Source organism: Schistocerca cancellata, chromosome 3, assembly GCF_023864275.1.
Source record: "Schistocerca cancellata isolate TAMUIC-IGC-003103 chromosome 3, iqSchCanc2.1, whole genome shotgun sequence".
Lineage (NCBI taxonomy): Eukaryota > Metazoa > Arthropoda > Insecta > Orthoptera > Acrididae > Schistocerca > Schistocerca cancellata.
The window spans coordinates 721,852,739-721,879,937 of record NC_064628.1 but is presented as its reverse complement, the minus strand read 5'-3'; positions in this window follow the sequence as shown (position 1 = coordinate 721,879,937).

The following is a 27,199-nucleotide window of genomic DNA, read 5'->3' as shown; positions in this document are numbered from 1 at the left end:
CTCCAGAGGGAGACATGACTATCGTAACAAAATAAGAAAATAACAACTCCCACGTGTTGTTTGATGATGAAATGGTAGGAAATGGTCTTACAGTGGTTGAGTGAACCCTCTAACAAGCACTGAAGTGTGACTTCGATGTAGATGTAGTTGTAGATGTAGACAATAATTATTTACAAATATACGAGGACGTGCTCAAAAGTAAAACCTCTGAATATATATTGAGGTAACATAGGGTGTGTAACGTAACTACGCCAGTGCGTGAGAAACAGCGTGCTGAAACCGAGTTTCGAACTGAAAGAATTCGTTCATACGTGGAGCACCCTCTAGCAAGACAATGCCAGACCGACGCCTTGGCTTCACTGTCATCGATCATCCTCCACATAGTTTCGAATTGGTCCCATTCGATTTTCATCTGTTTCCAAAACTTAAAGAACATCTTCGAGGACTTCAATTTGCTAGCGATGAAGCGGTGCAAACAGGGGCGAGGTTGTGGCTCCGTCAACAAAGTGATTCTACAGTGACAGTTTCAACAAACTGGTCTCTCGTTGGGAGACCTCTGTTCGTCGCAGGGTGACTATGTTGAGAAATAAGTATATAGTCATAAAGAACGCAGAATGTTAATGAAGCTTGTCGTATTTAAAGGGCTTCAGAAATTCGGAGACATTAATTTTCGTCACTCCGTCTTAGTATGTTTGTCATTGTCATGTCCATGTAGATTTCTTAGTGACTTGTTTGATATGTCTTGATAGATGGTGTATTCCACTTGAAACTGGTTCCAAAGCCATAACTGAAGTAGTGGACACAATATACCTAATTATATTCAAATGGTGAAAATGCTTGCACTTGAAAGAGTTTTTGGATGACTATGGTCCCCCATAAAGGAAAGAGCATTTCCATTTGCGCTACAGCAGCCATTGCTTCTCATTTTCAGAAAATCACTGTTTCGTTTTTTCTTTAAAAAAATCTTTAAATTTGCAGAGAAGATGGCGTAGAGAACAGTCGAAGCCGCGCGGATGCATAAAGCGACGAGGGAACCGCAGCATTGTGACGTCACATGGGGCTACGCGGCGGATAAGGCGCCCGCTCGTGCTGAGCTGCGGTGGGCCTTGGCTGGTGGCTCGGGTTTCCAGCGTCCCTGCAGAGTGTGGAGTGTGGAGGGCGACACCCGAGAACCCGCCGTCCCGGAGAGTGCTGGCGGAAGTGAGGGAACGGCCGTGCGAGCCACGTAAGGGCCTCACGTACTCCGGTCACGAACAGGGTCCTCTCTGGGCACACAGAACGACAGCTCCAGCCGCTGGTCCAGGGGGTCTATGAATTTTGCTCTAAGACTACCCAGAGGAGTTGAAGTGTAGTACCTTAATTTTTTTCCGAACTCCATAAATTTAAGGCTTCTTGGTCTTTCCCAGAACCTTGTGGTGTGCGTACTGTAAGACCTTCGGTACACACACCAACAGATTATTTGTCTTGTCGCTCTAACGAAGTAGGCGAATGTCAGCAATATGTCTCGTGGTCTTATTGTGGCGTGTTTATCTTCTGCCGTTAGGTCAGACGTTAGAAATGCCACTTGCACGCTTAGGGTAGCAGATTGATGGTGACCAGCTTTAAACAGAACTTGATTAATTTTCACACGCATTTATCAAAATAATAAAAAACGTAGACATTACGTAACTTGATTTTGGATGCTGTTTACAATTGACAATCTGAAGTTCCAGAATGAGATTTTCACTCTGTAGCGGAGTGTGCGCTGATATGGAACTTCCTGGCAGATTAAAACTGTGTGCCCGACCGAGACTCGAACTCGGGACCTTTGCCTTTCGCGGGCAAGTGCTCTACCAACTTTTTTTTTTTTTTTTTTTTTTTAAATCTAATGAACTGCTGCAGGAGCAGGACGACGGGTAGGGCAGGGGTCGACACCCGAAGCCTGGCCATCCCGCCGCCACGCCCAAGCAACGTGTTCGAGTTCGAGGATCGAAGGATCAGGAAGAGGATGTAGTGGGTTTGTCGATGTTGTTTTATTTATTTATTTATTTATTTATTCTTTTTTTAAATTTTTTATAACATTTTTTTATAGATTTATTTTTGTTTCATTACAAAGAAATCCTACAACTGCCGTAGCCGTGCGTCCGAGTCGTCTTCTCGTCTGTTGGGAGGGGTTCCCCCCTATTCCGTCCGTAGAGGATCAATATGCTCCAGGATTCTTCTTCATTTTCAGCGTCTCATACCCGGAACGCCCCAGTGAGCAGGAGGATCCGCAAATAATGAACCTAAATAATTTGCGAAACGAGTTCTGTACTTCGGGTGGCGGCTGAAAGCTGCATGTGTCGTCATCAATAGGGACCAAAAGTCGAGTGTGCCTTTGGGAGCATCGCAAAATATGTAGTAAACGGCCATGCCTTTTAGCCAGTTAACGGCGTTCGTTCTGGTTGATAGAAAGTATACGCCGTCGGGGCGCAATAATTCATCAGGGGAGATAGACTCCGGCAATCGCCGCAAGAGTAACGCCAGCATGCGCTGCGTCAGTAGCCAGCACTCGCTGGTCGCGGCACACGTCAGATGGTGTGCGTCCGAGTCAGCGACTGAGCATGTCGGACACAAGGGGTCGTCCGTCAGATGTATGGAATGTAGCCTCTGACGAGTAGCGAACTTCCCATTCACAACTACGTACCACAATGAACGCACCGTCGTAGGTAGAAAAGGCGTGTGTACCGCTCGCCACACCGTGTTCCAGGCAACTTCAGTATGTCTCTGGGTGATCGTATTTACAGGTTGCTGCTGTTGATAGATGCGATAATAGCCTTTTGTGCTGGCCTTCCGTGTCGTCGGAAGTTCTGACCGTAAGTAGCTGAAGTCAATCAAGAACTGTCTGATGTGGGTGAGTGCCGGTAAAATGTGTCCTACAGAAACCGGGGGATGCAGAGAGTGTGGTGCCACTTCCGCTATCAGGGTGCCCATCAGAGTGGCGTGGGCAGAGGTCCACCTGCGACGCATAGTGTTGAGATAAAGCGATCGCGCACGGTTATATACATGAATTAAACCGATACCGCCCGCCCGCTGCGGCAGCGTCAGGGTGGCGTATCGGACTTTAAAAACCAGACCGGTGCTTACGAAATGTCCATATGCTGCTTGAAATCAGTCGGCCATCGTAGCCGTCAAGGGAAGGATATGCGCAAAATAGTTGAGTTTTGAGACGAGATAGGTGTTGACATAACGTGTTCTGAGAAGCATATCCAAGCGACGCAGTTTGTTGTCCTGCAGCAGAGCACGTGTCTGGTGTAGGAGCCGGCGGTACGTAGCCGCCGCCGTGCGGCGGACATTGCTATAGAATTGCACTCCTAAACACTTGAGTACGGGCACCTTGTCAAAGGGCACCGCCGTTGTGTGGGAAAGCCCCCCTCCGACATCCACGTATTTTGTCTTCTTCACGTTGATGACGCTCCCAGCGACCGCCCCGTAGAGGCGTAGCCACTGTAGCGCCATATGCATTTCATCCTCTGATCTGACCAGGAACACCACGTCATCGGCGAATGCACCACAACGAAAGGTCTCGTCCCGCAAGGAGATACCCGTTAATCGCTGTCGTAGACCATGTAAAGCTAGTTCAAGCGCTGCAGCAAATAATATACCCGACAGGGGGCACCCTTGTCGCACTGACCGTCCAACAACAATGTGACCAGACTGATAACCGTTGACCATCATGCGGGAGCGCGCTCCGTGGACCAGTCGAAGGACCACCTGTGCAGACTCCGGAGAGAGGCCCATGCGTTGCAAAACTGCGCGTAAGAAGCCGTGGTCGACGCGGTCGAATGCGTGGTCAAAATCTACGGCGACAAGGGCGCCTCGTATTTTGCAGGCCGCCGTCAAAGCAATTACGTCGCGGTATGCTCCTAACGCCGTATGAATGTTGCTGACACCACCTAAACATATTTGATCGGTGTGGATGGCTTTCCCGATAGCGGTGTGGAGACGCACGCGGAGGATACGGGCGAAGATCTTGTAGTCGTTGTTGAGGAGTGTGAGTGGGCGAAAGTCCTGCCACCTACAACCACCATTCGGTTTCGGTACTGGGATCAAGATGCCTTCTGTGAATTCTGTGGGGACAGTGAAATCAGGACGGATCAGGTCTTGAAACATTTGGAGCCACTTGTCACCCATAAGGTGGTAAAAAGTGCGGTAGAGTTCTAGGGGTAAACCGTCCGGTCCAGGCGACTTGTTCGGTGCTCCACGTGCCAAGGCCGATGTCAGCTCGTCGGGTGTAATGGGCAACAGCAGACTATCATCGGGTGCCACGTCCCGAGGGGCGGGAAAATCGTGCAACAGCTCGTCATAATCACGTACATTTCGCGGATCTTCCATGTACAAGGTCCCATAGTGTCTGGCGAACGTGTGCGCGATGTCCGTTTGTGTCACTGCGAGGCCGCCCTCCTCCGTGTTTACCGCCGTAATGAGCTGACGTTTGCGGTGGCGCCTCTCGCGCACAATGTGATACACTGACGCTGTTTCGTTGGGGATACAGTCTTGCACTCGCGCACGGATGCGGACACCTTCGAGCTGCTCGGTCCTGATGCGAAGTAGACGAGCTTTGATGCGTTGTACTGACATCTGACGTTCGGGAGACGGCGGTTGCGTCGCCAGCTCACGTAACGCTGTATAGTAAAATTCCGATGTTGCCCTTTGCCAGTTCGATCTGTCACGCCCATAGGCCATCAAGGTCTTTCGGAGTGCAGGTTTGACACATCCCAGCCACCACAGCAACGTGGAAGCATACATGGGCAGGCGCCTGATAGATCGACGCCACGTGTCAGTGACTGCTCGCCGACACGCTTCCTCGCGAAGGAGGGAGACGTTCAGCGTCCACGGGCCCCTGCTGCGTCTTGTGAGTTGTCGGGGTAAGGTGATAGTGCAGATGTACGCGAGATGGTCCGTGAAGGCCGTCGGCCAGAGTTCTGCATCACGGGTTGCTGTGCGGAGGGCACGCGAGACGTATATCCGGTCCAGACGACTGGCAGAATGGCTGGTAAAGTGCGTATATCCACTCTGGGTCCCGTGATGTAAGAGCCATGTGTCGTGGAGCGCGAGGTCACGTATCAATGCTTGTAGAGCCGGGCATGGGACGTAATGCGGTATCTGGTCCTCGGGCCGCAGAACACTGTTAAAATCGCCGCCCACTATGTAATGGTCCATGTTTCCTTGCAAAAGTGGGGCTATCTCCTCCGAATAGAAGACATGCCTGTCACCACGGTGCGAATTACCGGAGGGAGCGTAGACGTTAATGAGGCGGACTGCGCCAAGTGTGAGTGCGATGCCTCGCCCGTTCGGCAAGTACGTCACGTCCGTCGCGTCTATGCCATCTCGGAGAAGGATGGCCGTTCCTCCTGCACCATCACCTAAGGGTAGGCTGTAGGTGGTGTAGCCATATAGGTCTAAACGCAGCTCGGGACGGACCTCCTGGAGAAGGGCAATGTCCAAGTCTGCCGCTCTGATCATGTCGTGTAACATGCGGGTCTTGACAGTGGAGTGGACACCATTTACATTGACTGTTCCCACACGGTACGACTGAGACATATCAAGTGGCGGAGGCAGTCTGCCGGTGCAAGCCCACAGTGATCTCACACACCACACAGCCATCCATCTGCATGCTGTGCATTACTGTGCCGTATGAGTCCCTAACTGGCAGAGCCCTCCGGGCTCAATGTCAGCCATGGGCTCTGGCGGAGATATCAATGTGTGCTGTGCATCATCTGCCTCCATATCGTCTGCCCAATCACCAAGAGACGATTGTGATGTCATTGGGGGCTGGTCGGTTTCACAGGAGTCGACGCAATGCGCCTCGTTTTCTGGACCACCAGATTTAGGAGAGCGTTCCTTGTCTTCAGGCACCTTCTGGTGAATGATGCCACTGGAGGCCGTTGCAATTGTGGACGAGTCAACGAAGTCGATGTCTTCCGCCGGCTTCACATCCCTGTCCTGTTCTTCAGCTGACAATCGCCTCTTCTTGTGTCGCTTGGGTGATCTTTGCTTTCTGGTCCGAGATTCGACGTCCACTAAAGGGCGGGGCTCGACACAGTCTCGGTCGCTAGGAACCCCTGTGTCAGATTCCGACAGTGACGGTGGCTGGGTGCCCACGACGCTGCGGTGGGCAGAGGCTGTAGGAACCTCTGCACCGTTGGGCTGCGGCGGCGTCGACGGCGCTGACTCTCCAACGAAGCTGGCAGCGGCTTGAGGAGGTAGCAGGTTTTGATCATCCATCACATCATGGCGTGCCGCCTCCACGTATGTTAGCGGGAGAGAGGTCATAGTGGATCGTTGGGGAAGTTCATTGCGGGGCACCTGAACGAGGCGGCGCTGCAGACACTCAGTTCTAAGATGGCCTTCCTGGCCGCAGCCTGAGCAGGTCATCGATTGTCCATCATATGTAAGAGCTTCTGTAAAGTTTGGAAGGTAGGAGACGAGGTACTGGCAGAAGTAAAGCTGTGAATACCGGGCGTGAGTCGTGCTTCGGTAGCTCAGTTGGTAGAGCACTTGCCCGCGAAAGGCAAAGGTCCCGAGTTCGAGTCTCGGTCGAGCACACAGTTTTAATCTGCCAGGAAGTTTCATATCAGCGCACACTCCGCTGCAGAGTGAACATCTCATTCTGGAAACATCCCCCAGGCTGTGGCTAAGCCATGTCTCCGCAATATCCTTTCTTCCAGGAGTGCTAGTTCTGCAAGGTTCGCAGGAGAGCTTCTGTAAAGTTTGGAAGGTAGGAGACGAGGTACTGGCAGAAGTAAAGCTGTGAGTACCGGGCGTGAGTCGTGCTTCGGTAGCTCAGTTGGTAGAGCACTTGCCCGCGAAAGGCAAAGGTCCCGAGTTCGAGTCTCGGTTGGGCACACAGTTTTAATCTGCCAGGAAGTTTCAATCTGAAGTTCCTTTGCTCTTGGTACGTTAATCTTATTCTCACATATCTCTGATACTTGACGAAGTGTCTATACATTTCTCTTCATGGCTATGTACAGGAATAGGGCAATCCTATTAGGCGCAGACTGGAACTTGACTACAGACTAATGCAGACTGATGCACACTGACTAATCGGAGGTCTGTACACTCGTTATAATACCTCGAGCGTTCAGGTATCATTGCGCGTGTGTGATCCGCGAGGAGAAAAGGTTCTACGTTAGCAGCAATCTCATTGGCTGCGTTACATATTAATACGCGGATCGGCAGAAGCAGAATTTGGTCCGTCTCTATGACAGCGCCATCTCGTAGTGCGGAGACGGACGAGCGCTGCGCCTGCGCTGTTGTGCTTAGCGGGGCGCGCTCTAGTGGTAAAGTTGTGTACGCGCTGACTACGCGGAACTATGTACACAACAAACCTCTTCATTTTTTCATCTCTTTTATTCCCTTCTACCTCAGAAATGCAATGTATGTGCTCACTTCTAGTGGTTTCTCTTCAAATCATTTTATGCTGTTGACGTTGCTATTGAATTCTTCTCTGTTTTGGATTATCTTTAACTAAGACTTCTCACGTTGAGAAATGAAAGGAGCGATCTGTTTTACTTGGTAAAAGCTTTCTAAAGCGAACATCGCATAATCCCTCCAAAACCCAGGCGATCATTGTAGGCAAAACCACCCCTTCCTTCCACCTCCTTGATTTCTATCTCACCGTCTATGGCCTTCCTATCGCCCTCACTCCCACCCTTAAGTACCTTGGCGTCACCCTCGACCGTCGCCTCTCCTGGACTCCCCATCTCCAGACGATCCAAGCCAAGGCACGTTCCCGACTCCGTCTCCTCAAGCTCCTTTCCGGCCGCACGTGGGGTCTGGACCCCTCCACAATCCTCCACACCTATAAATCCCTCATCCGCCCTATCCTTTGTTACGCCCATCCAGCCTGGATCTCCGCCCCCCCCCCTACCTTCTATAAATCCCTCCAAATCCTTGAACGCCATGCTCTCCGCCTTGCCTATCGCATCCGTCTCCCCTCCCCCACGTGGATCCTGTATGATCTCATCCCCTTCCCCCACCTCCTCCTTTTCCTTGAAAGGATACGGATCCTGTACACCTCCCGCAAACTCGATTCTCCTCATCCGCTTGTTTCACCCATCCTCTCCCACCCCTGTCCGCTGCCGCGCCTGTATTCCCACATCCCACCCGGTCTCCATCTTTCCACCCTCCTTACCCTTTCCCATGGTGGCTTCCACCAGCTCCCACTCCCTGATGATGTCCTCCTCCCCTCCATCTACCCCTCTTATCAACTTTGACCCTGCCCCCCCCCACTTCCGATGTCCTTTCCCTTAGGCACCCTCCCTCCCTTCTCTTCCCTTCCCTTCTCTTTCCTTTTCCCCCGTCCCCTCCCTCCACCCCTCTTCCCCCGGGCTTCCCCTCGCCCTTCCTCTCTCCTCCCTCTCTCCCCTGCCCGTGGCGTCTCTGCTCTCCCCTCTCGCTCTCCCACTCCCCCTCCTCCTCCTCCTCCTCGTCTCTTGGCAGGTCCCTGGACTTGCACACGCAAAGTGAACATTCGCGCGCCGGAGATCCTCGCCCTCGGTTTAGTGTCTGTGCCGTCGTGTTTGTGCATCAGTGTTTTTCGCCGTCGACGCTCCTGCGTTCACATGTGTCGTCTAACTCGTCAGTGTTTGTGCACAGTGCCGACAGTTTTCTTGTTTGTTTCGTCGAGTGTGAACGGCTTCATGTTTTTTAATTATTGTATCTACTGTTTTTTAACCGCCAATCTGTTCCTTATATGTCTCCCTTTCTTTTTTATTGTCATGCTTCTGGCTGAAGAGCGGAGTAAACTTTTCCGCTGCCAGCCCACCTTGTATGGGGTGTTCAAATTACAATAAAGAAAAAAAAAAAAAGAAGATCGCATACATCACCGGCGGTACTCCGCAAGGATACCGCCCTTCGATTGTGCCATTCCAGCACTAATCGAAGCGCTAGGTTTCCAGGTGCCAGCCAGCCAGCCAGCCAGCCAACCAGCCGAGCAGCAGCGGTCCAGCGGTCCAGCCGAGCAGCAGCAGTGGTCCCGGCCAGCAGCAGCGGTCCTGGTCAGCAACAGCGGTCCCGGCCAGCAGCAGCGGTCCAACCGGCAGCAGCCAGCCAGCTCTCCAGCAGTAGCAGCGGTCCAGCCAACCAGTCCTCCAGCAGCAGCAGCGGCCCCGGCCCCGTCCGCGGCAGCAGCAGTAGCTGCGGCATTCCTGCCACCCATCGTCGAGTCAGCGCCAACGCCAGCAGCGTTGGACTCTGGTCTTCGTCCGTCTTCGACTTCATCCGTCTCCGTCTTCGTCTACATCTGTCTTCGTCTGTCCCCAGTTTTTGTCCTTTCTTTTTCGTTCTGTGCGTTTTTGTTTCTCCCTATCGTCATGTCAGCCCCCACCACCACTACCACCACAGCCATAGTTTATACTTCCCCCTCCGCCGCCACCACCACCATAACATGGTGTGCCCAGTCACACCCCCCTCTTTCCATCCCGCCTCTTCTCACTCTCCCTTCGCCCTCGCTCTTTGTCGCCCCCTCTCCAGCTTCTTCCTCCCACTCCTCTCCCTCTGATCCTTTCCCCTCACTCCCCCAGCCTGTCACTGAAGCTCCAGCTAGGGTGGTGGCCTGTTGGGCCATTGCCCATCGCCTTCGCCATCACCGCCACCACCGTCGCCATCGCCGTCGCCATCTCCGGCGCCGACTGCTGCGTCCACGCCAGGACCTGTCCTTTCCCGCCACCTCCCTGTAGCTCCCGTTCCTCATATCACCACCCACCCTTCTGCCGCCGTTAAGGGGCTCCGGAAAGGCTCAAAATCATGAAAAGTTCAATTTTTACTTTTTTGCGTTTTCTGAATCTGCAGACTATTACCTTTTAATAGATATATAATTTATTCAATTCCGAAGACTACAATTATTTTTAAATTTTTTTTGAAATGTGTTCTACATGGGCGTGACCCACTGTGGCGCTGTTAAACTGCTGTCAAATGGTGTTATTATTAACGTCTGTGTTCATCAGGTACATTTTAGTGATGTGAGATAAAGTATGTGTTGTGGCTAACCTGTGATGGTTCAATATATATCGCTGGTGTGATTGTCGATTGTTTCATGTTTATTTACTCTGTCGGTATCTCGAAAATATTCGTAATTAATTCTGTTTCTTGAGTCTCTGTTTTGTTGAAGTATAATAATGAGTAAAAGTAAAGTTATTAGAAATCCTCTGAAGGCTTTTAAGAAAAGGAGAAATGTTGGAATCTTTTTTTTCATACTTCTTTAACCGATGAAAATCCCCAACATAGCTTGTGTCCCAAAGAAGAAGACAGTTGGTGTAAATATAACAAAGGATCGCTAACTGGTGAAGTGTACACTCATAAGCATAGTCTGCCTCATGCAATAATGGAGGTGATAAAACCTATTTTCAGAGACTTAGCAGCACCTGAACTGTTGAAAAAGTGTATTCACGGAAAAACTCAAAACCCCAATGAAAGTGTAAATAGTGTTATATGGTCGAGAATCCCCAAGACTGTATTTGTTGGAATAGAAACACTTCACTTTGGTGTGTATGATGCTGTTGCGACTTTCAATGCTGGCAACATTGTAAGGTGCAAGGTATTTAGAAATATGGGAATGAAGATAGGTTCTAACATGGTACAAGCGATGCTTGCTTTAGACAAAGAACGCCTTTGGGCTGCAGACAGGGCTGTAAAGAGTGTAGAAATACAAGCAAGAGTAAACAGGAGGAGGAACAAGAGGAAGCTGGAGGAGGAGTTTGCAGAGGATGAAGATAATCCATCCTATGGACCTGGAATGCACTAAAAAGTTAATCCAATCTTTGTCGCTCGATTCCCAAAACTTTTATTTTCTCATACTAATTACATGTTTTCTAAGGAACTTCCAAACATATTTGTTTCAAACTTTCAGTAAATGTTACACAGTACCTTCTGCATAATCTAACACAGCCTTTTTCCAAAAAACTGTATATTTTTGAATATATAAATAAAAAATTGCAAAAAAATGTTGTGAATTTTCATTACAATTGAAAAAAAATCATCTTTAATAACTGAACTAAAATTTTGTAAAATCCCTGTGTTAAGTTGTAGCCCATATTCCAATAAATAATCTGTAAAAAGTTCAACTTCCTACCTCAAATGCTTTGTGAGGAAAGATGTAATTTATAAGCGTCATTTTAATATTGCAAGTATAGGGCGTTTCGGAGCCCCTTAAACGCCCTAGAGGCACCACCACATCCGCTGCTCCCAAAAAGGCCCCGCCCCGTCCCCCTTCCCCCCCAGGATGCCACGTATGTCTCCCCGCCTGGCCCTGCTCCCTCTGCCTCCTCCTCCTCCTCCTCCCCCCTCTTTATACAAATTCCTCCTCTCCCGTCCCGACCCTACCCTTCTCGAGGCCTGGAATCTCTCCCTCTTCCTCCGCCAACACTTCCCTGGTGCCCCCATATCTTTCCTCACTCCCAGACGGGATTCCGTTCTCATCTCTTCCCCCAGCCCAACCCTCCATACTGACATCCTCTCCCACCTCCCCATCACCTGTTTTGGCCCCAACGCCTCCCTCACCCCCGCTCCTTCTCCATCTCCTACCCACTAACCCCAACCACCGAGTCGCCTGCCGACCCTCACCGTTGTGATCACTCGGCTCAGTCCGTCGATTGCAGAGGAGGAGGTGTTGGCGGAGCTCAAGGCGCATCCCACACTGGAGGTGCGGGCGGTCCGCCGCATTTTCAACTCGGCCGACCCCACCAGCCTTATATGGGTTTCCTCCGAGGACGCCCCCTCCATTGACCGTCTCCTGAAGGAGGGTGCCCTCCTCTTCAACCAGCGGTACAAGGTCGACCCCTCCCGTTCCCCTCCTCAATCCCTGCGCTGCCAGAGGTGTCTGTGCTATAACGCACAACCAACAGCCGAGTGCCGCGAGGCCCTCACCTGCCTACATTGTAGGCAAGCGCACTTCCTGTGGCAGTGCCCTAACCTTCAATCCCCTCCCTCCTGCAATACCTGCAATCTCCCCCATCCCACCTACTCCCAAAAGTGTAAAGCCCTACTCCCTCCGACCACTCGTGAACTCACCGTCCCTGTCCGTCCACTAGACGCCCCCGCCCCTCCTGGCAATTCCCTTCGCCCACCCCCTACCACTGAGAACATCATCAGATTCCTCACCATCGTCCTTCAGAATGTTCATCCTTTTCAGCGCCCCCACACACTCCAACAGATATCCCTCACCACCTGTTCCATTTTCCAACTCAAAATGTATGCCACCTACTCCAACAACCAGGCCCATTTCACCTTCTCCTGTTTTGACACCCTCGTCTAAACCCTGTCATGGCGCGACAGCACCATATCCTTTTCAACAACATCCCCTGCCTTCCTGCCAACAAGAACCTCTTCCTGCACACCCTTGCCACCCACCGCATGGATGCCTTCCTCCTCAATGAAACCTTCCTCCAACCCCACCACACCGTCCACACTTCGCCCTATCTCCTTCACCACTCCGATAATCCCCTCCCAATTGCGCGTGGCAGAGTTGCCATTGGTCACCACCACCAGATCCCTGTTTGGCTCCAACCCCTCCTTCCCGACCCCACCGAACACCTGATCCTTAGTGTCTTCTTCCCCGGCCTTACCGTTACCTGCGCCACCATCTAAGTCCGCCCTAACGCCCCTATTCCCTTCGACTTCCTCTCCAACATTGACCGTACCTTCTCCTCCTACATGATCACCGCTGACCTCCACATCCATAGTCGTTCCGCTGCCCAGGTACGGCGGTGGCATCGGTTCCTCTCTTCCCTTCAAGGCAACCTCATCCCCATCCCCCAGCACACCCATCCCGAATCCAACTCCACTCCCGATGGTATCCTCTCCTCCCCTAACCTCCTTGGCCGCATAACAGTGGATGTCCTGGAGCCTATTGGTAGCGACCATCTCCCTGTCCTCACTGTTTCAGACGGTCGTCGCTCCCGCCCCGACCCTCGTCATGACCCTCCCCCTAAGTACATCCATGACTATTCCTGTGCCAACTGGAATGCCTACTGGGATACCCTCTCCACCCAGGTCGATAGCCACCCCTTCACCTACCAACACCCTGGCGATGTCACCCTTGCCGCCTCCTTTCTCCAGCAGACCTTGTCTGAGGCCATGGAGGCCCACGTCCCTACTGTTGCCATCCACCCCCACCGTCCTACCCTACCCCCACAGGCCGACCTCATCCTCCGTGAAACCCGCCGTCTCTACTGTGCCTTCCTCCGCACGCGTGACCCAGACACACTACGATGCCACCGGCAACTCCAACAACACATTCGTAATTTGCTCGCGGCTAAGAAACGCCGGGACTGGCGACAGACATGCACCCGTTTAAATGCTACCCTACCTATCAACTTGTCCAAATTCAGGTCAGCCTTCCGTCGCCCTACCGGAACTAAACCCTCCCCCTGCTATCCTCTTCTCCATAATGATCATCCCTTCCCTGACACCCTTAGTAAGGCCAATCACTTTGCCTCCTACCTCTCCGATGTACACTCCTGGAAATTGAAATAAGAACACCGTGAATTCATTGTCCCAGGAAGGGGAAACTTTATTGACACATTCCTGGGGTCAGATACATCACATGATCACACTGACAGAACCACAGGCACATAGACACAGGCAACAGAGCATGCACAATGTCGGCACTAGTACAGTGTATATCCACCTTTCGCAGCAATGCAGGCTGCTATTCTCCCATGGAGACGATCGTAGAGATGCTGGATGTAGTCCTGTGGAACGGCTTGCCATACCATTTCCACCTGGCGCCTCAGTTGGACCAGCGTTCGTGCTGGACGTGCAGACCGCGTGAGACGACGCTTCATCCAGTTCCAAACATGCTCAATGGGGGACAAATCCGGAGATCTTGCTGGCCAGGGTAGTTGACTTACACCTTCTAGAGCACGTTGGGTGGCACGGGATACATGCGGACGTGCATTGTTCTGTTGGAACAGCAAGTTCCCTTGCCGGTCTAGGAATGGTAGAACGATGGGTTCGATGACGGTTTGGATGTACCGTGCACTATTCAGTGTCCCATCGACGATCACCAGTGGTGTACGGCCAGTGTAGGAGATCGCTCCCCACACCATGATGCCGGGTGTTGGCCCTGTGTGCCTCGGTCATATGCAGTTCTGATTGTGGCGCTCACCTGCACGGCGCCAAACACGCATACGACCATCATTGGCACCAAGGCAGAAGCGACTCTCATCGCTGAAGACGACACGTCTCCATTCGTCCCTCCATTCACGCCTGTCACGACACCACTGGAGGCGGGCTGCACGATGTTGGGGCGTGAGCGGAAGACGGCCTAACGGTGTGCGGGACCGTAGCCCAGCTTCATGGAGACGATTGCGAATGGTCGTCGCCAATACCCCAGGAGCAACAGTGTCCCTAATTTGCTGGGAAGTGGCGGTGCGGTCCCCTACGGCACTGCGTAAGTTCCTATGGTCTTGGCGTGCATCCGTGCGTCGCTGCGGTCCAGTCCCAGGTCGACGGGCACGTGCACCTTCCGCCGACCACTGGCGACAACATCGATGTACTGTGGAGACCTCATGCCCCACGTGTTGAGCAATTCGGCGGTACGTCCACCCGGCCTCCCGCATGCCCACTATATGCCCTCGCTCGAAGTCCATCAACTGCACATACGGTTCACATCCATGCTGTCGCGGCATGCTACCAGTGTTAAAGACTGCGATGGAGCTCCGTATGCCACGGCAAACTGGCTGCACAAATGCTGCGCAGCTAGCGCCATTCGACGGCCAACACCGCGGTTCCTGGTGTGTCCGCTGTGCCGTGCGTGTGATCATTGCTTGTACAGCCCTCTAGCAGTGTCCGGAGCAAGTATGGTGGGTCTGACACACCAGCGTCAATGTGTTCTTTTTTCCATTTCCAGGAGTGTATTTTCCATCCCCGATGATCCCCAGTTCGATTACTCCCTTTTCCCGGATGTACATGATCGAACTGACACCTCTGTCCCTCCCCTCGCTCCTGGTTTCCAGTACTTGGACAACATTGCACACACGGAACTCAATGCCCCTATCACTACACAGGATTTCATTGCTACACTCCGCACAAAACGCAACACCGCTCCTGATCACGATTGTGGTACCTACCGTCACCTTCGTGAAGCTCCTGTCTCTTTCCTCTCCACCCTGGCCAGGCTCTACAATGTAGTCCTGTCCACCGGTTACTACCCCGACCTGTGGAAAACCTCCCGTATCCTAATTTTCCTTAAACCTGGCAAACCGCCGTCCGCCGTCTCCTCCTACCGTCCCATCAGCCTTACCTCAGTCTTCAGCAAGGTCCTGGAATCTATCCTCACCTGACGCATCCAGCAGCATCTCCGCCAGCACCGCCTCCTTCCCATTACCTAGTGTGGCTTTCGGCCATCCTTCTCTTCCGACGACCTTCTCCTTCACCTCACTCATCTCCTTTCCGACCAGCTTAATTCCTGTCGCACTGCAATCTTCCTCTCCCTGGACCTTGAATGTGCTTATGACTGCGTATGGCATTCCGGTCTCCTCTTCAAGCTCCAAACCTTCGCCCTTCCCATAAACTACGTCCGTCTGATCGGCTCCTTTCTCTCCCACTGTCCTTCCTGTGTCACCATCCATAACACAGATTCCTACACCTTTTTCCCCTCTGCCGGTGTGCCCCAAGGCTCCGTCCTCTCCCCCCTTCTGTACCTTTTGTACATGGCGGACATGCTGCCGCCATCACCCCCCGTCCACCTTCTCCAGTTTGCCGATGACACCACCTTCCTTGCCCTTGCCCCCACCCTGCAGCGCTCCCAACACCTTCTCCGATCCCATCTTGACCATTTCACCGCTTGGTGCAACCAGTGGTTGCTCAAGGTCAATCCCTCCAATACCCAGGCGATCATTGTAGGCAAAACCATCCCTTCCTTCCACCTCCTTGATTTCTATCTCACCATCTATGGCCGTCCTATCGCCCTCACTCCCACCCTTAAGTACCTTGGCGTCACCGTCGACCGTCGCCTCTCCTGGACTCCCCATCTCCAGACAATCCAAGCCAACGCACACTCCCGACTCCGTCTCCTCAAGCTCCTTTCCGGCCGTACGTGGGGTCTGGACCCCTCCACCATCCTCCACACCTATAAATCCCTCATCCACCCTATCTTTTGTTACACCCATCCAGCCTGGATCTCTGCCCCCCCCTACCTTTTATAAATCCCTCCAAATCCTTGAACGCCATGCTCTCTGCCTCGCTTATCGCATCCGTCTCCCCTCACCCACGCTGATCCTGTACGATCTCATCCCCTTCCCCCACCTCCTCCTCTTCCTTGAAAGGATACGGATCCTGTTCACCTCCCGCAAACTCGATTCTCCTCATCCGCTTGTTTCACCCATCCTCTCCCACCCCCGTCCGCTGCCGCGCTTGTATTCCCACATCCCACCCGGTCTCCATCTTTCCACCCTCCTTACCCTTTCCCATGATGGCTTCCACCAGCTCCCACTCCCTGATGATGTCCTCCTCCCCTCCATCTACCCCTCCTATCAACTTTGATCCTCCCCCCCACTTCCTGTGTCCTTTCCTTTAGGCACCCTCCCTCCCTTCTTTTTCCCCCGTCCCTCCCTCCACCCCTCTTCCCCCGGGCTTCCCCTCGCCCTTCCTCCCTTTCCCCTATCTCCTCTGCCCATGGAATCTCTGCTCTCCCCTCTCCCTCTTCCACCCGCCCTCACCCTTCTTCCCCTCTTGGCAGGTCCCCGGACTCGCACACACTACATGGACATTCGCGCGCCAGAGATCATCGCCATCAGTGTCTCGTGTGTGTCGTCGTGTTTAGTGTTTAGTGTTCACCGTCGCACTCCATCGTTCACCTGTGTCATCGCCATCTTCAGTGTTTGTGCGTCGTATCAACAGTTTGCAGTGTGGATTATTGTCGAGTGTGAACGGCTCCGTGTTTGTCTTTATGTGTCTACTGTTTTATTGCCCACCGTTCTGTAACTTATGTGTATTCTTAGTGTTTTTTCTCATTGTGTATTCTATGGCTGAAGAGCAGCGTAGAGTGCCGCTGACAGCCTGCCTGTTGTACAGGTTTTAAACTAACAATAAAGTAAAAAAAAAGGTCGCATAAACATTTCTTTATTTTCAACAACTGGTTTCAAGAGACTTTGCTATCAAGTCCTCAAACTTTGTGTTACAAAACGTGCTCATTGCGAGATGGAACCTCATGCCACGTTTTTCTGTTATCCACTAACATGACTACTTGGCATGAAATTTCAGCTCAAATTGAACACATTTTGTAATAAAAATTTTGAGGACCTGAAGATGATAGAAAAGTCTGTCGAAACCAACTGTTGAAAATAAATATTTGTACGATCTTGGCAACAGAAAGTTTTTTTTTACTATGGATCATATTTATTGTAATTCCAGTTTCTTGCATATCTCTTTTGACCTCCTCTAACCGCTTAGATTTGGACCTTAACGATTTAATATAACTGAAGACATTTAGCCCAGTCGGTTTTTGTCCATTCTTACCAGGTGTCCATAAAATTTCGACCTTTTCTTCCGCATTGCATCCGGACCTTCCGTGTCACAGATGAGGTGTCGTTTCAGCAAGATCGGATTGTAAATTTTCGCATTTGGCATGTATGGGGAGACGCCAATCCTCACGCAACTGTTGAAGAAAGTAGTCAACAACGATTTTCTGTCAATGTTTGGAGCGGCGGTTTTGGTGATTGACTGTGAAACGTCCCCTTAGAAAAATTATACAGGACTGTGCTTAACCTGACACACAATATTATTAGCGCAACGCAATCTTACTTTCAGAAATCCCTACAAAAGAATGGCCCTGACTAACATTAACCTATACCTCTCACAAATCACTTACCTCACAAAAATCTTCGTTACTGGAACTACTGCAATACAGCGAGCGCCACTACTGCCAGCTAAATAAAAGATTCAAACTACAGAAGGCACTAACTACTGATAGGGATAGTTAGCAAATGAAAGATATTAACAGAGAACAAACAATGTATTTACCTTAATAGTCATAATATATATATAGCAGTTCATGACAAATTACAAAACTCCGCCATCTCTCTCCCCACATCCACCACTGCTGGCGGCTCACCTCCAACTGCGCAACGCTACGCACTGTTCACATCCAGCTGCCGTTGCCCAACACTACAATGGCAGACAACAATGCAAACTAGCCACAGACTGCACACAGCACAGCCAGTGACCTTCATACAGAGCGCTACGTAACGTTGCCAATAAGAAAACATAAACAGCCTACTTACATAGCCCCCATGCTCCCCACAAAAAATTTTACAAATTATTTTGGGCAGTGGCCAATAATGATTAGATAAAATTTTTCATAATTACAATAACAAAGAAATCAAATGCACACACTTATTTATACAATGTTGGTCAAAAGCTAAAATTTTCTCACAGTCCATAAAGACAGTCCTGATCATTCATCATAATAGTAATTACAGTTTTTTTTCACAAAGTCTGATTAGTAAAAGAAAATGCACACAGAAGTAGTGGATTTCCATGCAGTCTTGAAGATGTAGTGTTGTCCTTCCAACGGAAAGACAGTGCTGATTCCTGACATGCAGACAGGTAATGGGCCACAACAGAGCAAACCCACAGCAGAGTCATTTGACGTTTTGAAGAAGATTGGTAGGTAGGTCATCACAGAGCAGACCCACTGTAGTCCTGGTAGAGATTACGGTATTGGTGGGCCACCAGAGGTGCAGACCCACTGCAGTCCTTGTAGAGATAATGGTACTGGTGAGTCAGCAAAGGTGTAGACCCACTGTATTCCTTGTAGAAATAATGGTATTGGTTAGTCATCAAAGGTGTAGACCCATTGCAGTCCTTGTAGAGATGGCCAGCAGCCATCTGTTGTGACTGTGCAGGTGCACAATCACCATTGAAGAGTCTTGCGGATAATATAGCAAGTCCATAACCACCACTTGTGCACTCACAAAGTTTGTGGAATTGTCCTTAGAACCAGCAATGCTGTTATCCAGTCCCTTGCTGAATTATTAACACATGTGCAAACACTAACAGTCCCTACTTCTCACATATTGTCCATATACTATGACCAACAGAAACGTGTGCAGTGAAATGTAACTTACAAGTTACTTAATTTGATGAACTGGTGTCAATTACAATATTATAACATGAGAATACAATTACAAAGGTACAAAATACATCATTAAAAACATAACAATACAGATAACATTTGTAGTAATACAGACTTTACAAAAGAATAGAAATAACATATACATCAGTGTTACAGGAATTATGACATGAGTACATACATAAAAGATCAGAATAACTTGCGAAACATCAACTTCATACATGAGCATTAAAACAAAACAAAATAAATAATGTATAAGCATATTGACAAGGTAAATAACAGAGTATTAGAAAAATTCTACAACATAGCTCTCATCAGCTAAACACATAAAGACAGGAAAAACACAAATACACAAGGGTACACAAACATATAGAGGGATGACACAAAAGGAAAGGACAGGGTATGTTTTACTGCAGTATTTTGCATGGAGATCTCCCTTCGTTCATCATTATTCCCAAAAGTCCTATCTAAGCCTGTTTTCTGTATTCTGTTCACATCCTCTGTCAAAAATAGTTTTTCTCCATTGTACAGTATCCTTTTTTTTGCCAAACCATTTTCTGATAGCTTCTCAATGCTTTTGTGATAAATTCATCATAGTTAGTTTCTTATATAGTCTACCCCCTCTTAAGCTAACTTAAATCTACTGAGCTCAGATATATATATGCCAAGGGACGAGGCAATGCAGCAGCACATAACAAATTAACACAAACAGCAATGTAAAAAAAAATGGAAAATTGCAAAGCAAGCTACAGTAAATCTAAATTACCAAGCAATGCAACATTACAACTAATATGAGCCGATGTGCAGCAACAAGAAAAATAAATCAGTAGTAAAACTAGCTTAACAGAGTAATACAAAGTGAAATTTAGTAGCACTATGCCTGGCAAACAGCAGCAGCAGAAGTATTAACTTATAGCTAAACATGACATAGCTCAAGCAAAAAAAAAATATTACACTAAAAATGGCCATGTTTAATACTTATGTCACATCTTAACACTAGAGTGATGCATCACGAGAACTTACACTAGCAGATAAGTTACCAAATCGTAAAGAAATTATTTATGCAATTCCTGTGAAGGTAAATGTCTATTTATGTGCCCTCGTTTTCTTGGAAGTAAATCATAAATTTCTTATTGACTGGATCTGTAGGCATAAAATAACTATATTAGTACATATATTAAATTTTATTTTAACCAATGCTGCAGTGCAGCTAGAAACTAGATATTAAAGAAAATGAGCAAATATGTACAAAGGACAGCATGAAACATCATTCATTAGCCATATGGCATTTCATAATGCAGTAAAAATTCCCTCAATTCTAGAGAAAGACGCTTGTCATAATCAGGTGTGCAGTTGTAAGCGTGTCGTGTTTGCGGTGCTTTCTACAAAGGTATGTCAAAAGCGAGGATAATGGCCTCCCTTTTTTTTTCTTTTCTACCTGAGCGTCTGAAAAGGCTTGTTCTCCAGGTGTCTGACACAGCTGTGTGCCCACGACGCATGTGCAGGTGGTCACTTAACTTTCTTACAGAAATATTTACGACAGCAGTTTCCGCTACAGTGACAGTCTCATATAAAAATCTCACAGGTCGAGAATTTACGTTGCAAATGTGTAGAAACAAAATCCTATGAATATAACAGTGTCCAAAAATTTTCGCCGGCATTGTGATACATTCACGCATTTACATACATTTCGTAACTCTTAAAGTACGTTTCTTGGTTTCCAACATCCTTTTCATAAATCAGAGTCCCTAACCACTATTCATTACTCCGTACCTTACTACACATATACATATTCGTCGACACTTTTTCAATATTTCATCTTAATACATATGTAGCATAATCAAATTCCTCATATAACATCGGCTTATTGATCATAAACATACCGCAACAGCGTAATACACATCGTCGTCGTAAAAATAACATCATAACACCTCAGTCAAATCTCAAAAACGTCGTAGCTTCCTCCAATAATTTAAAAACCTAAAAAAAATTCTCTGCTCATTTCAATAGTGTCATCTGCCTCAAACGTACTTTAAAATCATGCTCCCTGACCAAATATATCATTCAAAGCACTCATAATATCACAATGGGTCTGAAAAAATATGAACAGTTCACAAAGTACAGACAAAATACAATTTCGTAAGTGTGAAGTTACCCAACTGTGTAATTGCGTAAACATGTGTCACTGATGTAGTAAAAAAAATGTTTATCTCTCAGTTAAATGATCAGATAGCTGTGTAATTTGTGTGTTAGAGGAATATGGTACCGGTGTGTAAAGTTGTATAAGCAAATACCATATTAGCTAGGGCTCCTTGTGCTTGCCAAACACATGGTACACAAAGCAGGCGTGTACCCCCCTGAGGATTAATGTAATTATACCCTCATGTGTTACAGATTACAGCAATGGAATGACATGTATCACGGAAAACTTCCTTTGTAATTCCAAAATCTTTAAAAATAAATGTTTTAAGTACAAAATTAATCACTCAAATACGTGTCCTGTAGCGCTAAATGTGCGTCTTGCTTTAAGATAATCTCTGTGGAAGTGTCGTAGTTATTTTCCTCCGAAAGCTAAGTTCTGCAGAAGCCAATGTACTTACCTCATGATAAACACAAGCGAAATGCTTTGCGTAGAGATATCTTAGTTATTACGCTTATTGTTGTGATGATGAAAGTACTGTGCTGTAAAGTATTGTTGTGCTACAGAAAAGGCTGTCTCCTTGTAGCTATACCACCAAAGTTACTACTAAAACATGTTTTACTTTCCAGAATAATTCAGAAAAACTGTGCAGATATAAAACAGATACACCGCAAAAGCAACATTGTAAATTGTCACTCATTAGTAACGTCGTGACATAATCGTGTAGCTGTCACATAAACTAACCACTGTGTCATCTGGTATCTCTCAGAAAGTACTTTAATTCAAAATGTATTTTCAAGTAAACCAAAATGTTGCATTAAAATCTCATTAGCAGTACCAGTATATGTCCTAAGTATGTAAGCCTCATAGTTATTACGTAATCGTGCAACTAACAAGCAAGAATGTACACATAACAACACTGTGTCGTCTGTTCACAATAACAATGCATTTGCAATTTACTTGTCTAAGTTACCTATGTTCTTGACTGGATAGTTAGTTAGCTTTAAAACATAGTTGCATGTTAACAGTTTGTAAGTGTGACAAAGAGTGCTAGTAACGTGAAGTGAAAAATTTTATAGCAAAGACAAAGTTAAAAAGCAGATTATCTTTCAATAAATGGTTTCACATTTGAAATGTGGTGTAACCCTTTGCTCTTCTTAGTATGCAGAGTTTCAACTTTAACGCATTTATCATGTGGTATACGTCGGTAAAGAATACTGGAATTTTTCTCAAGGTTAGCGTCTATGTTAATTTTCTCTGAGCCAGCCGGCGCACGCGGCAGCCTGCGGTGCGAGTCATTGTCTGTTCCTTTGTTGGCGCGCGGTGTTATTGGGATTAGGAGACCTAAGTTCTACAAATTCGCCTTGCCGAGAGGGCCCAGCTCTGTTTAAATCCCGCCAGTTCTGATGAAATTCACGCCTGTCGTTTTGTCGGTAGTTTACATAGTTTCTTGTTTGTCGGTCATGTGGTGGAGAATTTCTCCCTGAATTCCCACTGCATGGTGGACCGTTGCGTCTGAAGTTATTCTGTCTCCTGTGATAATAATTGTTCTGGTTGCCAAATTGTCTGTTTCTATGAGTGTCTCTGTCATATTCATTACTATGGAAATGCGATCTCTCTCTGTAACTATTACTCTGCCAGTGGTTGCCATACGGGTGGTGTCTCTTTTGGTCATGATTTACGTTGTAAGAATCGCCTTGTCGTGTCCATTTATTGTTTCTGTCGTCACGGAATTGTGACGGATGTGACCTGTAGTGATTGCTTTCCTGTTTTCGCATCCCGCGACTGTCTGTGTCAATTTCTAATTCTTGTAAGAGTCCCTGAAAAGCATCAATGTCGTCTTTGCAACGTCCTGCCAAAATAATATGCCGTAAATGTTCAGGTAATTTGATTAAGCAAATGCGGATGAGTTCTGAGGGGCTGTATGGGTTTGACAGGTACTGATTCTTGTGCAACATGTCTTCAAAATATTTGACAAGACTGGAAAATTCAGATTGTTCAAAGTGTTTCATCATCATGATGCTATGTTTTACTCAGTCTTGTGTAGCTTGTGACCAATATGCTGAGAGGAACGCATGATAAAATTCTCCTTCACTGTGGCAATCGTGAATGACCGATTGCATTCTTACAGCTGGTTCATTCTCTAAGTAGCCACACATAAATTCTAACCTGTGCTCCAATGACCAGTTAGGAAGGAAACAATGAGAGAATTGATGGAGCCACGCTTGTGGATGAATGTCGTTGGCAGAATTCTTAAACGTTTTGAATTTACGTGTAGTAATGAACAGCTTATAGTCAAAATCATCGTGTCGGCGAGTAGCATATCGGTCATTGTTACGTCGTGTCGGCGGTTCCATCTCAAAATTCGGTGTACGTTGCCAATTTCTTTCATAAATACTGAAATGCCCTGTGTTATTATTTTGTGGCTTTTCTGTATTTCTAAGTTCCTCTTCCCATGTTGGAGCGCGAGTGTCCTCTGAAATATGTAATTCTTGTATTACCTGTGTCAACTGATCTTGTACTTCCTGGATTTCTCTTTTGTACTATGTATTGATTTGATTTTGATCTTGTTTGAATTTTCTTATTTGTTCATACTCTTCTGTGTCAGTGAAGGCTACGGGTCTTGTGTCATTCAGATCATCATCTAACTTTGTAGATAAGTTAGTGACCTGATTCGAAAGTTCGGCTACTTTCTCCGATAGTGTACTTATTTCCTCCATGTGTCTTTCTGAACCAATTTTCAGGGTATCTACTGTGTCCTTTAAATTTTCCTGAGTTTTTGCAAGTTGCGTAACCGAATCGGTAGATGCAACTGAGTCAATTTTAGCTTGCAAGGTCTCATGATTTTCATGAACAATAGTTTGCAGTTCTTTTATGGCTGCTTCGTGATTCTGTAATGCATTTTCATGACACGAAAAAATAGGTTGGAAATGCTCACAAATTTGTGTTTTTACGTCATTACAGACTTTTTGACATTTCGATTCGATGTTATGTAACTCAGTAGTTAAATCTTCACGTGATTGTTCAAGTGTGGTGTCTAACTTTTGAAGATTTTGTTCCATTGTGTCTAACTTTTTAAGATTTTGTTCCACTGTGTCTAACTGTTGCTGTGTTTGTCTCTGGTATTGTTCCATTGTGTCTAACTTTTGAAGCTTTTGCTGTGTTTGTCTCTGATTTTGTTCCATTTGTTGCATTAATTGTAATAACAATGCATTAGTGTCTGGAATCTGTTCCTCTACGCTTTTCGGCAGTGCATTTGGACCAGCAACATTCACAATTTGACAAGCAGAAAATGTATCTTGACTTATTTGACAAAATGGTGAGGACGCAAAACCTGAATCTACAGTATTTGCAAAATTGTGTCCTATCATTTCGGATTCCTGAGGCGAGCTGTTGCCGACCGATCGATCGATAATGCTTCCTTGTTCACTAATTGTTTCACTGTCTACACCATTGTTTGCAGTCCGCTCCATTTCCCTATGTACACTCCTGGAAATGGAAAAAAGAACACATTGACACCGGTGTGTCAGACCCACCATACTTGCTCCGGACGGACACTGCGAGAGGGCTGTACAAGCAATGATCACACGCACGGCACAGCGGACACACCAGGAACCGCGGTGTTGGCCGTCGAATGGCGCTAGCTGCGCAGCATTTGTGCACCGCCGCCGTCAGTGTCAGCCAGTTTGCCGTGGCATACGGAGCTCCATCGCAGTCTTTAACACTGGTAGCATGCCGCGACAGCGTGGACGTGAACCGTATGTGCAGTTGACGGACTTTGAGCGAGGGGTATAGTGGGCATGCGGGAGGCCGGGTGGACGTACCGCCGAATTGCTCAACACGTGGGGCGTGAGGTCTCCACAGTACATCGATGTTGTCGCCAGTGGTCGGCGGAAGGTGCACGCGCCCGTCGACCTGGGACCGGACCGCAGCGACGCACGGATGCACGCCAAGACAATAGGATCCTACGCAGTGCCGTAGGGGACCGCACCGCCACTTCCCAGCAAATTAGGGACACTGTTGCTCCTGGGATATCGGCGAGGACCATTCGCAACCGTCTCCATGAAGCTGGGCTACGGTCCCGCACACCGTTAGGCCGTTTTCCGCTCACGCCCCAACATCGTGCAGCCCGCCTCCAGTGGTGTCGCGACAGGCGTGAATGGAGGGACGAATGGAGACGTGTCGTCTTCAGCGATGAGAGTCGCTTCTGCCTTGGTGCCAATGATGGTCGTATGCGTGTTTGGCGCCGTGCAGGTGAGCGCCACAATCAGGACTGCATACGACCCAGGCACACAGGGCCAACACATGGTGTGGGGAGCGATCTCCTACACTGGCCGTACACCACTGGTGATCGTCGAGGGGACACTGAATAGTGCACGGTACATCCAAACCGTCATCGAACCCATCGTTCTACCATTCCTAGACCGGCAAGGGAACTTGCTGTTCCATCAGGACAATGCACGTCCGCATGTATCCCGAGCCACCCAACGTGCTCTAGAAGGTGTAAGTCAACTACCCTGGCCAGCAAGATCTCCGGATCTGTCCCCCATTGAGCATGTTTGGGACTGGATGAAGCGTCGTCTCACGCGGTCTGCACGTCCAGCACGAACGCTGGTCCAACTGAGGCGCCAGGTGGAAATGGCATGGCAAGCCGTTCCACAGGACTACATCCAGCATCTCTACGATCGTCTCCATGGGAGAATAGCAGCCTGCATTGCTGCGAAAGGTGGATATACACTGTACTAGTGCCGACATTGTGCATGCTCTGTTGCCTGTGTCTATGTGCCTGTGGTTCTGTCAGTGTGATCATGTGATGTATCTGACCCCAGGAATGTGTCAATAAAGTTTCCCCTTCCTGGGACAATGAATTCACGGTGTTCTTATTTCAATTTCCAGGAGTGTACAATTACCAAATTACTACTTTCATCATTAGTTAATTCATTACTCGGTGGCGCTAACACACTGCTTTCGTCTTCACTGTCATTTCTCAGTTTACTTTGGAGCCTAGTATTACGTTTTTCACACGCCATTATTGTCACAATATTTCACACGACAACACAAAAAAAACACAATTTGAAGAGCAAAAATAAGAGAACACATTAACATAGAACTGAAAATAATATCTAGTTAATTGCAAGCGCATCTGCGAAATACTTCGAGCAAATGTACATGCATGCCACAACTGTTTTACTGTGCAACAATGAAAAACCACAACTACCAAGGAAATTCTCTCTATATTTACGCGCTAGCAATAAACAAAAGCTACACTAAATACACAAACTACAAGAAAAAATCAGAAGATTCCAGTGAGGTATCCTAGGCTAAGGGTCGACATATGAAACGTCCCCTTAGAAAAATTATACAGGACTGTGCTTAAGCTGACACACAATATTATTAGCGCAACGCAATCTGACTTTCAAAAATCCCTACAAAAGAATGGCCCTGACTAACATTAACCTATACCTTTCACAAATCACTTACCTCACAAAAATCTTCGTTACTGGAACTACTGCAATACAGTGAGCGCCACTACTGCCAGCTAAATAAAAGATTCAAACTACAGAAGGCACTAACTACTGATAGGGATAGTTAGCAAATGAAAGATATTAATAGAGAACAAACAATGTATTTACCTTAATAGTCATAATATATATATATATATATATAGCAGTTCATGACAAATTACAAAACTCCGCCATCTCTCTCCCTACATCCACCACTGCTGGCGGCTCACCTCCAACTGCGCAACGCTACGCACTGTTCACATCCAGCTGCCGCTGCCCAACACTACAATGGCAGACAACAATGCAAACTAGCCACAGACTGCACACAGCACAGCCAGTGACCTTCATACAGAGCGCTACGTAATGTTGCCAATAAGAAAACATAAACAGCCTACTTACAACTGGTCCTCACTTTCTTCCACTCACGCTCAACGGACAAAGTCACTATAATTTCGAAGA